Source organism: Delphinapterus leucas, chromosome 4 (genome assembly GCF_059928025.1).
Source record: "Delphinapterus leucas isolate spDelLeu-1000000601 "Yukka" chromosome 4, BTC_Dleu_Yukka2, whole genome shotgun sequence".
Classification (NCBI taxonomy): domain Eukaryota; kingdom Metazoa; phylum Chordata; class Mammalia; order Artiodactyla; family Monodontidae; genus Delphinapterus; species Delphinapterus leucas.
In genome coordinates this window covers 7,120,626-7,134,790 of record NC_143132.1, presented here as the reverse complement: position 1 = coordinate 7,134,790, position 14,165 = coordinate 7,120,626, and positions in this window count along the sequence as shown.

The following is a 14,165-nucleotide window of genomic DNA, read 5'->3' as shown; positions in this document are numbered from 1 at the left end:
AGGAATGTATTTTGTTTCTTTTCTAATCAAAGAAATGAAATTCCTGCTTCTTCTCTTTCTTGTGCCGTGATGCTCTACTTGCTCACTTTATTTTAGTCAATGATTAAATATCAAGTTAACAGTTTAACAGCATCCTTTCAGCACCTTATTCCTTACCAAAGCCCCTTGCATTCCACTGCTCTTTTACTTTGATGGATGAAAAGAAATAAAACACATAATTATATAAGCCTTAAAAGCATCAGTATGGGTATGACTACAAAGCAACACAGCTATATAAGATCCACACTGCAGAGATATGCACCCATATCACTGTCCTCCTGAGGGAATACCACATACAGGCATACAACAGAGTAGCCACCAAAGCTCCAAACCCTCTACAGGTGTCTCTTTTGGAACCTGCTCTTTTGGAATCTTGGCTCATTCATTGCGATATTCTCAGTGGTGGAAAGACTAGGTTCTTTGAGAATGTGACAGGTGGAAATATAAAAGGCTGGTGCATATGGTAGGAAGTCAAAATGGAGGATGCTGTTTTGGCAAAAAAGCCAAAATGTTTTCCAGAAAGTGCACAGTAATCTGAGACACAGTAATGAGGCTCGTCAGTTGGGATACATTTTATTAATTTTAATTTGCATGAAATTTCTCAGACACATATTATTTTCTACTCCATTATCTCCCCACATCTGCTTGCCCTTGGGGGGTGACCTTGGCCGAGAACTGAGCTGTCCGTGTCCAAGACGTGAAATAGCTTTGACTCTACCACACCATGTCTTTGGGGCAGTGAATAGATGGGACTTTGTCACAGCAGCATGGGAAGCTTTGGTTCTGGGCAGGAAACAGAGCATCCTGGCAGCCATAATTTCTCAGAAATCCTTGATTTCATTCACCTGCCTTCAAAAAGTCAGATATTATGGTTTTCTCAGGATAAAGAGTCATGTATCACAATGTTCATTGCAGCTCTATTTACAATAGCCAGGACATGGAAGCAATCTAAGTGTCCATCAACAGATGAATGGATAAAGAAGATGTGGCACATATATACAATGGAATATTACTCAGCCATAAAAAGAAATGAAATTGAGTTTTTTGTAGTGAGGTGGATGGACCTAGAGTCTGTCATACAGAGTGAAGTAAGTCAGAAAGAGAAAAACAAATACCATATGCTAACACATATATATGGAATCTTAAAAAAAAAAAAAAAGGTTCTGAAGAACCTAGGGGCAGGACAGGAATAAAGACGCAGACATAGAGAATGGACTTGAGGACATGGGGAGGGGGACGGGTAAGCTGGGACAAAATGAGAGAGTGGCATGGACATATATACACTACCAAATGTAAAATAGATAGCTAGTGGGAAGCAGTTGCATAGCACAGGGAGATCAGCTCGGTGCTTTGTGACCACCTAGAGGGGTGGGATAGGGAGGGTGGGAGGGAGACACAAGAGGGAGGAGATATGGGGATATATGTATATGTATAGCTGATTCATTTTGTTATACAGCAGAAACTAACATACTGTTTTAAAGCAGTTATACTCCAATAAAGATGTTTAAAAAAAAAGTCAGATAAACAAGTTTTATGGTTTAATTTTTCATGCAAAAGTCCATATTCTTTCCAGAAACTATTAGCTTGTTTGAGGTTTTTTTTCCCCAAATTTTCTATCCCTTTACTTGAATTTAACACTTCCACTATAGTGCTGAGCATGTAATATATTTGAATGTTCCAAATGTGTTTCACTGGTCCCTAGGGCCGTTTTTTTTTGTATCTTTCTTGGTTTGCCTCTATTGAGTATGTCAAAAACTCTGTTTACATATGGTTTAAAGATCTGCATATGATTTAAAGATCTGCCATAAGTCTGCTATAAACAACAGACACACAGTTCTACACCAACACAGAACAACGTGTGCTTTTCCTAACCCACACCCACACCATGAATCTGGCTGACCTGCTACATGGGGCGTATGTTGTAGCGTGTCCTGTTGCAACATGCCTTTTCTACTCATACAAGCAACACACACACACACACACGTGCATGCAAGCAAGTCCCAGGACTTCTGGTCACACCCTGGATTTGCAGAGAGCAAACAATACCCACACTTGTAGGGTTCTTAATGCTTTAAGCAACTTCAAAACATTTAATGGTCTATTTTATACCCAACAAAGGAAGTAGGATATGTTTAATTCCTATACTTTACAGAAGACCCTACTGCTCACTGAGGTTCAGTGTCTCACTCAGTGTGACCCAGCAAGTGAGTATGGTGATTCAGGTCTCTCCCTTCCAGTCTAATGTTCCATCCCCTAAATTTACAACATGGGAATCTCACCGTGGAACTGACTTCTACATGTGATGGGTCAAAATCAGAGCTAAGTGATGACAGAGTAGGTCACCCAGGGAAAAGATGAGGCTGGGAGCCTGGAAGAATTACACGTAGGCCTTGCATGCTGCCAGGAGTCTGTTATTCAGGGGCTGAGCACACGGGATAAGTATTCAGAAGGTAGAAATGATATGAATCGATCAGCTGAAAGAAAAGAGCAGAAGAAATGAATGCTGCTCACTAAGATTTAAACAAAATCTACAACCCTGCTGTTTATCTATGTAGAGATGAACATTTGGCCAAAAAATAGACATAGGGGTGACCCAAAATTAAGAAATCCCAAAGGAGAGTCTCAGTGGTCAAGTGTACGTACCTAGTTTAGTTCGAAGTTCCTTACATCCATTATGATCCAGTTGTATCTCCTTGAAACAGGTAAGCATTGTCAGGATCCCTATTTTATACATGGTAAAACTGAGGCTCAGAAAAGTTAAGTAACTTGTCCAAAGTCACATAGTTAGGAAGTGACAGAACCAGGAGTAAAACCCAGGACTGACCAAAGTGAAAGCCCGTCTCCCTACGCAAGCTCTCTCCTGACTCCTGGATGGGCCATTCCACAGAGCATCCAAAGTAGCCTAGTGGATTTGGTGGTTGATGTTCTTGGAGCAAAGCAGCTGCTGTTCAGCTCTCGTGTGTTTTTGTCAAGTGAAAACAAACCACAGTTGAGTTGCTATGTTGCCATAGACCCAACCCCTGGGTACTGAATTAATACTGAAGAGCAGCAATGCAAATAGTAAGGGATTTGCCAGTGTGCTGCCAATACAGATGGAGTGGTAAGTTTCCAAGTGATTGTTTTGCTGATCTCTGAAAACCTGATTTGCAAGAATTTATACTGGGTTCTTCAGAGAAACTCTAAGAGAGGTAATCATTTTAAGATCTTGGCTTATGGAGAGACAAAGAGAGCTTTATAGAGATGAGCAAACACTACAGAACCAACAGAGCATGCTGGAATTTGATCCTGAGTGTAGGGGGCCTAGTGGGGACAAGTGAGTGGCCCCAGCACACACAGTCACTGCTATAATAATGACCAGGGCTAAGCAGGCAAGATCAGGACCCAGGAGCCAAGAAAAGCTAGAAACACAGGGCAAACACACAAGGGAGTCCCTGGAAGCTGACTGTAGAGGGAGATCCTGACAGATGGGTCCTGATGCTTGGGGAGACAGGACTGCAAATCTCCCCATTTCATGGGCAGATGGGTAAAGGAAGGGGCCAAGGAGAGAGACATGGTGAATGAACCCACCACAAAGAGTGGAGATCAAGAGAGTGAAGTTTCGGGACCCAAACCCAATGCGGCCAGATCAGGGGCAGAACCTGTTCCTAGGAGAAGTCAGTGAAGAAGGGAAACAGACAAAACCTTATTTCTGGGGCAAAAAACTAAGTCTGGAACTCAGGCATAAATAGTCTGACCATGACAGGAGTGGAACTGGGTAAAATATTGGGAAGAAGGGTTCAAGCAGAACAGGACCTGGGGTAAGGTGGATTGGGTGAGGAGCCAATGGCCCAGAGCACCTTCATTTCCCCTGAGTAAGAATCTGAGCTGAAAACCACAGCTCAAGCCTCAGTGCTCTCCAAGGCAGAGGTTGGAGGGCAGGAAGCAAGCCCATCCTCACAGCCATAGGTGTGTGGTTCATCATCAGATAAAGTGGTTCCTTTCTTCACTTAATTCTTACCCAGCCAAATTAGACACATTAACAATTGCCTGATTACCACTCCAGGACCTTAGAGTGTCGTGGTCTCCACATTATTATCGATTTGGCAACATTTATTGTTTTAGGAGATAAAAGCAGATTCCCGGATGAGCCATGCTATTTGTACTCTTTCCCTAGGGCTGCTGTAACAAATTACACAAATTTGGTGGTTTAGAACAAAGCAAATTTATTGTCTCACTATTCTGGAGGCAAGAAGGCTGAAATCAACGTAGGCAGGGCGGTTCTCCCTCTGAAACCTGTAGCATAGGATCCTTCCTGGCCTCCTCCATCTTCTGGTAGCCCCAGATGCTCCTTGGCTTGTGGCCGCATCACTCTCATCTCTGCCTCCATCTTCCCATGGTCTTCTCCCTGGGTCTTCAACATCGTCTGTCCTCTCTGTCTGTCTCTGTGTTCTAACTTTGTGTTTTTATAAGGACAAAAGTTATACTAGATTAGGGACCACTTAATGAGTTCATTTTTATTACCTTTGTAAAGACCTTATTTGGAAATAAGGTCACATTCCAAGGCACTGGGAATTCGGACTTCCTCGTGTCTTTTTGAGGGGACACAATTCAACCTATAACACTATTCTTCCCTTTCCAATTCATCACTGGCTTGTCTACACTCAGGTCTCCTCCCATTCTTCTCCCTGGAAGAGATAAGGTGTTCACATTGGTGATGGTAATTGTCCTGGGTCTCCCAGTTCTGCAGAATGGACAGACAGAGCAAATTTCCAGGAGATGCTTCATTGAGGATGCTCTTAGACACCGCTGAGAGGGTTTTTGATTCTTCGCATAGAGAACAAAGTGTTTTCTTCCTTGGATGTTCTCTCGACAATTTTCGTACACAGGAAGACTTTTAAACCTGGTTTTCAAATAGTCAGAGGCTAGTTTTAGCCTCTACAAGTTAATCATATACTGGGCTTCCCCTCCCAACTGCTATCCACAAAGAGCTTGCTGATTTCCCAAAACTTGAAAGTATTTGACTTTTAAATGCATTTCATAATTCTGTGTCTGTCATTTTGGGGCATTTTGTGTCTCCTACTATAAAGATTACTAAAAACCCTTCCTTTGACCAAGACGTGCTTCACTGAGGCAGCTCTGCAGCCATTGCCAGTTCACACGCAATGAATTCACATTCACACGCAGTTCACATACCAGTTCACCAGGTATGCCTGGTGCGGGCTCACACTTGCACCATTTTGCAGAATCAGGTAGCACCATGTTGTTCTGTGAACAATGTTCTTACACGTTGTTATCCTCCCCAGACCAACTCCTCCTCCAGCGCAGGAAACCTGAGACCCACCCTTGTCTTCTCCTGCTCCCTCGCCACCAGTATCTAAAGCATCACCCATCCCTGTCCACACCACCCCTGAAATGAGTCTCAAGTCAGTTTCTTCACTTTCATTCTAATTATTCCTCCCTTAGCTCAGGTCACTATCATCTCTAATCTGTGTTTTGAAAGTTTCTGGCCGAAACTGCCTCTAGTCTTTCTCCCTTCCACGCCACCACACCGTACACAGAGTTGGCATTCTAACATGGATCATATAAAAATCTGATCATATGACCCCCTTGCTCAAAACCTTATGCTTCAGAATAAAAACTAACGTGGGAATCATGGCTCTTCTTCCTGTGGCTCCTAATAATCTCCTCCCTTGTTATGCCTTTCCTTTGCACTGTATCTTCAAACATCCTCAACTATTATTACTGGCTCACTTAGGTAAGTGATTTAACACTGATTCTTCTAATGAGACTGAGGTGGGGTGAGGTGAGATAATGAGACATTTGCCTCAGGGGTAAAATGTAAGGGGTGCTAAAAAAAAACTAAGGAATCAAAACCATATTTTGAAGCAATATTTTTTTTTTAAATCAAATTAAGGCCAAAAACATCAATAGTGGACAAACTATCAGAGTTTTAAGTAAAGATCAGTAAGAGTGCTCAAAGGACGCTTTACAGTCTCAGGTGTTTATTTTAGAGAAGAAGACAAGCCTAAAATCAATGACTTATGTTCCAGCCTCAAGAAGGGAAAAAGAAAAATAAAGAGTAAATTGAATCCAAAATAAATGGAAGGAAGGAAGTATTATAAACAAAAGAGAAATCAATGCACTAGAAAATCCACAAATAATGGCTCTGTTACTGGTGACAGACTTACCTACCCTCCCACATATAACAGCTACATACACTGGAAAAAAAAATATATAAAATCAACTACCCAAGGACTCTATAGAGTGAATAGAAGCAAGTAAAGTTTTGAGAGTTGAAACTCATAGGAAGCAGCAAGCATGGGGGAAGTTCCCATCTTTCTAGCCTTGCCCTAAGGACAATTGCAGTTGTGGTGTGTCATAGGTCAGCTAAAACTTCAATGGAAAGTCACCAGTTTTCTGGCTCAGGAGAGAAGGATAGGTGCCCAGGGCAACCAGGACTACTGGAGGGTGGGAGAATCAAAGAAAGGAAAAAGCACAGAATGGGAATCCTTAATTCTGTACATACACTCTAGAAAAGTCTGTGGGTGACCACTGAGACATACACACATGGGGCAGACTACGAAGTTCAAACTGAGAACACAGCTATGACATAACCACAGGTGAGATCAACTTTGAAGTTTAACTCTGACCAAGTTGATTGCCTGCTAAAAGAAAAACATTAGCACACATTATAAGAAGAGAACAGAATTCAGATTATCTACAACATGACTTTGACAATGTTTAGGATACAATCCAAAATTAAATGACATACAAAGAATCAGGAAAATCTGACAAGTAACAGAGGTCAACCTTAAGATGACAGTTGTTAAAACTATGCTCAGTAAGGTAGAGAAAATACAATGCAATGAATGAAAAAAATAAGAAACGTTACCAGAGATATGAAATATATAAATGAGGACCAAGTTGAAATTTTGAAACTGAAAAATAAAATATCTGAAATTTTAAATTTTACTAGCTAGGTTGAATAGCAGAATGGAAATGAAAAGGAAAGTGTAGGTGAACTTGAATATATATCAGTAGAGTTATGCAAACTAAAGAAGAGAAAGAAAAAAGACTTTTAAAAAGTTAATAAGCCCCAGGGACCTGCAGAGTAATGTCAAATGTATAATATACAGGCAAGAGAAGACCTAGCTATTCCATTCTTAGGCATTACCCAAGTGAAATGAAAACATATATCCACTCAAAGACTTATACATCATTGTTATTTATAATAACCAGGAAATCTGTAAACAGCCTAAATGTTCATCAGTAGGTGGATGGATAACAAAATGTGATCTATGCATACAATGGAATAAATAAAAATTAATGATCTACTATTAATGAATGAAGACAACAATGCAGATGAATCTCAAAACGTTATGAGCAAAAGAAGCCAGACAAAAAGAGTATGTACTGTATGATTCTGTTTATAGAAAATGTTTAAGTTGTCCAAATAATCTACAGTAACAGAAAGCTAATCAATGGTTGCCTGGGGTCAGGGGTAGAGAGAGAAAATGACCGCAAAAAGGCACGAGGAATCTCTTGAGGGTGATGGAGATGTTCTTAACTTTTACTGTGATGATGGTTCATAGGTCTACACATCAGTTAAAACTAAATTCTAGAGATCTGCTCTGTGACATAATAGTTAACAATACAGTACTGTGCACTTTCAAATATTTTAAGAGGATAGGTCTTATGCCAGGTGGTCTTCCGCACACACATACAATAGAACACAAGGACATTTTGAGAAGTGATGGATAAGTTTAATATTTTGGTTGTGGTGATAGCATATGACCAAACTCATCAAGAGGTATATATTAATATGTGTGCAATTTTGTATACCTCAATAAGCTAAACATACCTACACACACATCAGCCAGGATCATTTAAATACATACAGTTATTATTTCTTAATTTTAACATAATAAATTGGATTAAAGAATTGATGTACATTCTGATCACCAGGGAGCTAGTTAAAACGAAGATTCTGATTCATTAGATCTGGGCTGGGTCCTGAGATTCCACATCTGTAACAAGCTCCCAGGTGACACGCAAGCTGCTGGTCTGAGTCCACACTTAAAGGAGCCTGAACTAAACGCTCCAATTTAGATAAGGTATAGCTGAAGAGCTTTTTATAAATCCTCTTTCCATGAGTGATTAGCATCACCTCTCTCATTCGTATAGAGCTGGGTCATGTCCCACAACTTCCTCTACAGTGTTATCCATCCATGAGACTGTTAATGATACTAACAACCATATCTGGCATTTATTAAGCACACGTTGAGTGTTGGACACCGTTCTCACAGCTGCACATGCATTTACTCACTTAATCCTCAGTGTAAAGGCAGGTACTCTTATTATCCCAAAACAACAAATGTAAAAAACCAAAGCACAGAAAATTTAAGGGACTTGCCCAAGGTCACGGTTGAAACCCAGAGGAGGCAGATTCAACCCCAAGCATCACACACTTAACCATTGTGCTCTATGACTTCCCCTCAGAGCAATTATCATGCTCCAAATGTCACAGGTTCTGGCCCCAAAATCAGAACCACTAATCCCTGTCCAAGAATCTTCCCACTTTGCCATTCTTTATGGAGAACGTTATTGTTTCAATATCAGATATGTATTCAGCACTTGCCCCGTATCAGCCTTTGTCCACAAGATGGGCCAGCTCTTCTTATGTTCTCCTGAAAGTGTGTTATCCTTTGCCAACCAACCCAGCATCCAAGCAGTGTCTACTTTTTGAGCTGTTTACCAAGAATGTTGACTGGTGTTCCCTACCACCCTCCTCTGTCCTCCCAGTGGTGTTGCTATTTTCCAGCAGAACCAGACCCACACTTTGCCCTAGTGTCTCCTCATACCAGAGAGTCCACATCATGAGAGAGTCATGCTATGAGTTTCTGGGGACTTGGGCTGCCATTTTGATCTCTGGCTCCCAAGGAAAAGGAGTATTGTTCAGATATCCCTGCAACTTGCAGAAATTCATTGAGACTCTAAGTGGAAGGCAGAGGTGACTCTGACATTCTCTCCTATTGGCCCATCAAACATTCCCATCCAGCCAGTCTGTGGGGAGACAGCTGATAACCTGGGTTCATCATCCATCCTCCAAGAAGACTCTGATTGGTAGTGCAAAGTTTTAAAACTTCCTATTTTCCGGTTGCCTCAACATTCCCACGAACAGGCTGTGAACATACCAACCAGGTAACCAGGTGCACCAGAGTGATAAGGTTGTCCCCTGACACAATTCCCCTTCTTGCCCTCCCCTGACAGTGACCTGTTGACCTTCAAACACATCAGTGAAACCCACTCCTGCCTTTTGCTTTCATAGTCCACCTGATCCCCATAAAGGCACTGGCCCAGGGGTCCTCACTCTCTCCCACCTGCCTGGTTGAGCCCACTCCCTGCATGCTCTGCCCCAGTGGCTGCTGCATGCCAAGGTGTGCCTCCTTCCTCTAGGACCTGCAAGTATAATAAATCTCTTTTGTTTTCATATGTTTCTCTCTGGTGTTATTCTGTGTCCATATCAGACTGAGCATCAAAAAAAATTTTTTTAAGTAACATAATTATTCCTTACAATACATGATTCCTCCCCTAAGCTGAGGGTAAGAAAGCTTCAGGACCCCGGGGGGAGCCTCTGGCAGAAAAGCTTGCACAAGTTGGGAGGTGGGGACAGAAACCTGGAAAAAGGTGTCCCATTAACAGGCACATGAAAAATGCTCAGCATCACAGATTATTAGAGAAATGCAAATCAAAAGTACAATGGGGTATCATCTCACACTGGTCAGAATGGCCATCATCAGAAAGTCTACAAATAATAAATGTTGGAGAGGGTATGGAGAAAAGGGAACCCTCCTACACTGTTGGTAGGAATGTACATTGGTGCAGCCACTATGGAAAACAGTATGGAAGTTTCCTTAAAACACTAAAAATAGAGTTACCATATGACCCGGAAATTCTGCTCCTGCGCATATATTTGGAAAAGACAAAAACTCTAATTTGAAAATTTACATGCACCCTAATGTTCACAGCAACACTATTTACAATAGCCAAGACATGGAAACAACCTAAATGTCCATCAACGGATGAATGGATAGAGAAGATGTGCTATATATATACAATGGAATATTACTCAGACATAAAAAGAATGAAATAATGCCCTTTGCAGCAATGTGAATGGAGCTAGAGATTATCATACCAAGTAAAATAAGTCAGACAAAGAAAGCTGAATATCATATGACATCACTTCCATGTGGAATCTTTAAAAAAAATGATACAAATGAACTTATTTACAAAACAGAAATAGACTCACAGACATAGAAAACAAACTTATGGTTACCAAAGGGAAAAGGGGGGATGGGGTAAATTAGGAGTTTGGAATTAACAGATACATACTACTATATAAAAAATAGATAAATAACAAGGACCTACAGTATATATACACATATACATATGAATCACTTTGCTGTATACCTGAAACTAACACAACATTGTACTGTAAATGAACTGTATTTCAATTACAAAAAAAAATGTCCAAGGATCTATGAGCAATGCATTAACAGTGTCCAGTACAGTATACAAGCCTTTTAGGGAGGCTAGAAGGAGGCACTTCCTGAAGGGCAAGGTTGTTGATGAAAAGGATGGATTAGCAAAGAAGACAGGACTAAACTGAAGTAGCAAGGGCTCTAAATGTAGATCTTCCCTGAGGCAGGGAGCTGTACCATTGACCTCTCCAAGCCCTCACATGTCTATGAGTCTACCTCAGCGAGTTTCAAGTCCATTAGGACTTTGTGGGTTCCATGTAGAAGATCAACCGCCAGTGAAGCTGAAGGCCATTGGCCAAGCCCACTTCTCAGTTGAGGACAACAGTGAAAAATAGTCTGGGCAGCTTCCTGGTCAGCCCATCACTCTTACCAAATAGTATTTTGGTGAACTGAGTGTAAATGAATGAGAAACACATGGGTTTAATTTCCCTTGAAATTAGGGGCGGGTGAGCCCAGCCACAGTTTGGAATTGCTGAATGTCTCCAACTATTTTTTTCAAGTGCTTTTGGTTCAGAAAATCCAAAACGATGGTTCTGCAAAGCACATTTCCCCTCATTTGTATGAGTATTCATGTTTTTTAATGGGAATTTGATCTGCATATTTCAACTTCTTTACACTTTACTTATCAAGATGTTTAATGCAATTTCCTGGAAGTCTGAGAAATATTTTATAACTTTTTTATCAATCTTTTTTTATTTAGGGAAAGGAAACAATGAGGAAGGTTGGAAAATTCATATGCCAGAAAATGTGGGTTTGGGTGAACGTTTACACTTTTAGGCAGTTCTAGGGCCCAGAATTACACACACATGAGGTGTGCAGTCATAATATGCTAAAGGAATGTATTTAAAAATCTCTTGGAAAGGGAGGAAAAGTTAGGTAGGTTCAATAAGTATAGACTCAGGGGAAGTCTGGAAAATACAATATAGTTTTAAAGAAATGGTGTAGATTTTCTCATCTCTAATATTCAGGCAGAGTACCCCTAGTAGCCATTGTAGAGTGGAGCAGAATTGCAGCATCTTGGCATCACATGCCAGCATGGATTCCCACAATTCTCCATGTATCACATGTCATAAGACATGTGATAAAGGAGTTACTATGGAATGCTTAGGAGTGGATGGACGACCAGAGAGGGTGGAAGAAATGTGTCACAGGAGGTGGGCACGGGTGGGGCAGGGGGAACCCCCAGCGCCATCTTTGTTTCAGAGATATGGAAACAAAGAGCTATTGTTAAAGAGCTGTTTTCACTTAAAGGTCATCTTGAGGTTCCAGGGGACAAAGTAAGACCCAAAAGGGAAAGAGGCAGTTGTCCCCCATCCTTACAGAACAGTCCGTTTGCATTGTCTAGGAAGCACAGAACTCGTCAAACCTTAATGGACCCACTTCTGTTCATAGTGGGATGGGCAGTTAGTGGAGCAATGGATGCTGCCCAGCAGGAAAAAAGAAGGAAATGGTGGGTGTCTGATAAAGTTTGTCTCAGGTGCCTGGGAGACATACCCTGGGGATTCCCAGAAAAACAATTTGTGGTGGGGACTTTATGCAGGAAGCAATAACAGAATAAGGTTTATTATGGTCAATATATCTCCCGTTTTAATCCCCAGGCTGCTGTACAAAGAGCAAACATAGATTACACATCTCTCTAAAGCTATATTTATTCTGGTTTTGAAATTAGAAGACTCAAACAGGGCCACGTGACAGTGACAGCAGCAGTGATCAATATTCCTTGGACTCCCAAAGTTAGCCAGTTTCCTTTGTAGCTAGGCTAGGGACATGTGATTGGTTCTGGCCAACAGAGTGCAAAGAAGAACTAAACCTCTATCTGTTAAGCCATTGGGATTTGTGGGTGGAGGGAAGCTTGTTTGTTACAGTAGCTAGTGGTAACCATCCTGACTAACACATGCTGTAAGCTTTGAGTTACTGATTTAAAACGTGTCATTGTAATTCTCTGATAGTAATAAAAATGGTGATTTTAGGCTAGATTCTTAGAAGTTTTTGAGAATATAATGGTACCTTGTATTAGCTTTCTTATTGTTGAATAACAAATTACCTTGAAAGGTGGTGGTGTATAACAATCATTTCTTATCTCAGTGCTTTTGATGGTCAGGAATGTGGGAGTAGCTTGGTTAGGTGATTCTGACTCCAAGTCTTTATGATGTGCAGGCAAGGTGTTGCCAGGAGCTGCAGTCATCTGGAGGCTTGATTGGGGCTAGAGGATCCACTGTTGATAGGAGAACTCAATTTCTCACTGGCTATTGGCTGGAGTTTTCAGTCTTCACCACATGGGCCTCTCCATGGTCATTCTCATGACATGGAAGCTAGCATATTCCAGACAGATTGATCCAAGAGAGAAAGCAAACAGGAATCCACCATGTCTTCTATGACTTAGCCTCTGATGTTGCACTCTGTCACTTTTGCTGTTTTCACCTATTCTTTAGCTGTAAGTCACTAAATCCAGCCGTTACTCAAGAGGAGGAGAATAGGCTCCAGCTTTTCAAGAGAGTGTCAAAGAATTTGTGGATATATTTCAAACTACACACACCCCATCACCCCAGAACAAGTTTGTTGGTAGCTGAGGGGAAATAGAATGATGGGTTGCACTTAAGGTCGGGAAGAGGGACTTCAATGATCCATGATAGATCAGGCTGTTGGAGTGTAATTATGTAACTGCTCCTTTCTTAAAATGTTCCCTGGTCTCATGAGCAAATGAAGGGAGCACAACCCCTTCTATTCAAATTAAGTGGGACAGACCTCTTACATGAAGCTGCATACTGAGATGTCAAGGTGAGCATAAAAGCCTTCCTGGTCATTTACTGCTGTAAATTACACACTGCATTATACATGATGCAGAGGAAATTAATTCTCATGAAATAGAGGCCCTGGTTGTGTAGGCAGGTGAAGATTCAACATCCTCCTCTGATGTAACCACCTCTTGCTGACCTCCCAGTTGGCCCAGTGTGGTACAGCATGCTGATTGCTGTTACACACTCAGGGAGTTTGCATGGAAGATTAGGATAAAATAGGATAGACTAGGAAAGATAGAATAAAAAGAGAAACTCTTCCCTTCGTATAAAACATAGTAGGCAGATGAAGGTGGTCTTGATTTAAGCCCAAATGGTAGAAAATGGCAATAACACTGGAAATGGAAATATTGGTTCTATGAGGGTTGGGATTTTCCTTCTTTTCTCCTGTATCCACAGTGTCTGTGAAAATGTGCCCTATACAATAAGCACCTTGCTGAATATTTTTCTTTAATTTATTGGATGAGATAGCACTCACCATAGAAGAGAAAGTAGTGGAACTAGAAGGTGGTGGGAATTTTAGATCTAAACTTTAGATTTTAGGTTACTGATTCCAGAAACTTCCATCCTGGGGCTGTGCTGGGGATAGGCTTGCAGCCTGAGGAAATGGTTGTGTACATGCCTATAAACGCCTCATATTGGGGTCCAAGCCAATGCTGGTGTGGCCCACCCTTGGCTGATCCCATGGTAGGATCTACACCAAGAGGCAGGGCAAGAGCCAGAGATGAAGACTCAGTTAAACCACACAGTCTTCGGCTGGTGATGTTTCAGTAACCAGACAACATACTTTTTGCTTCAGCAGCCATTGAGA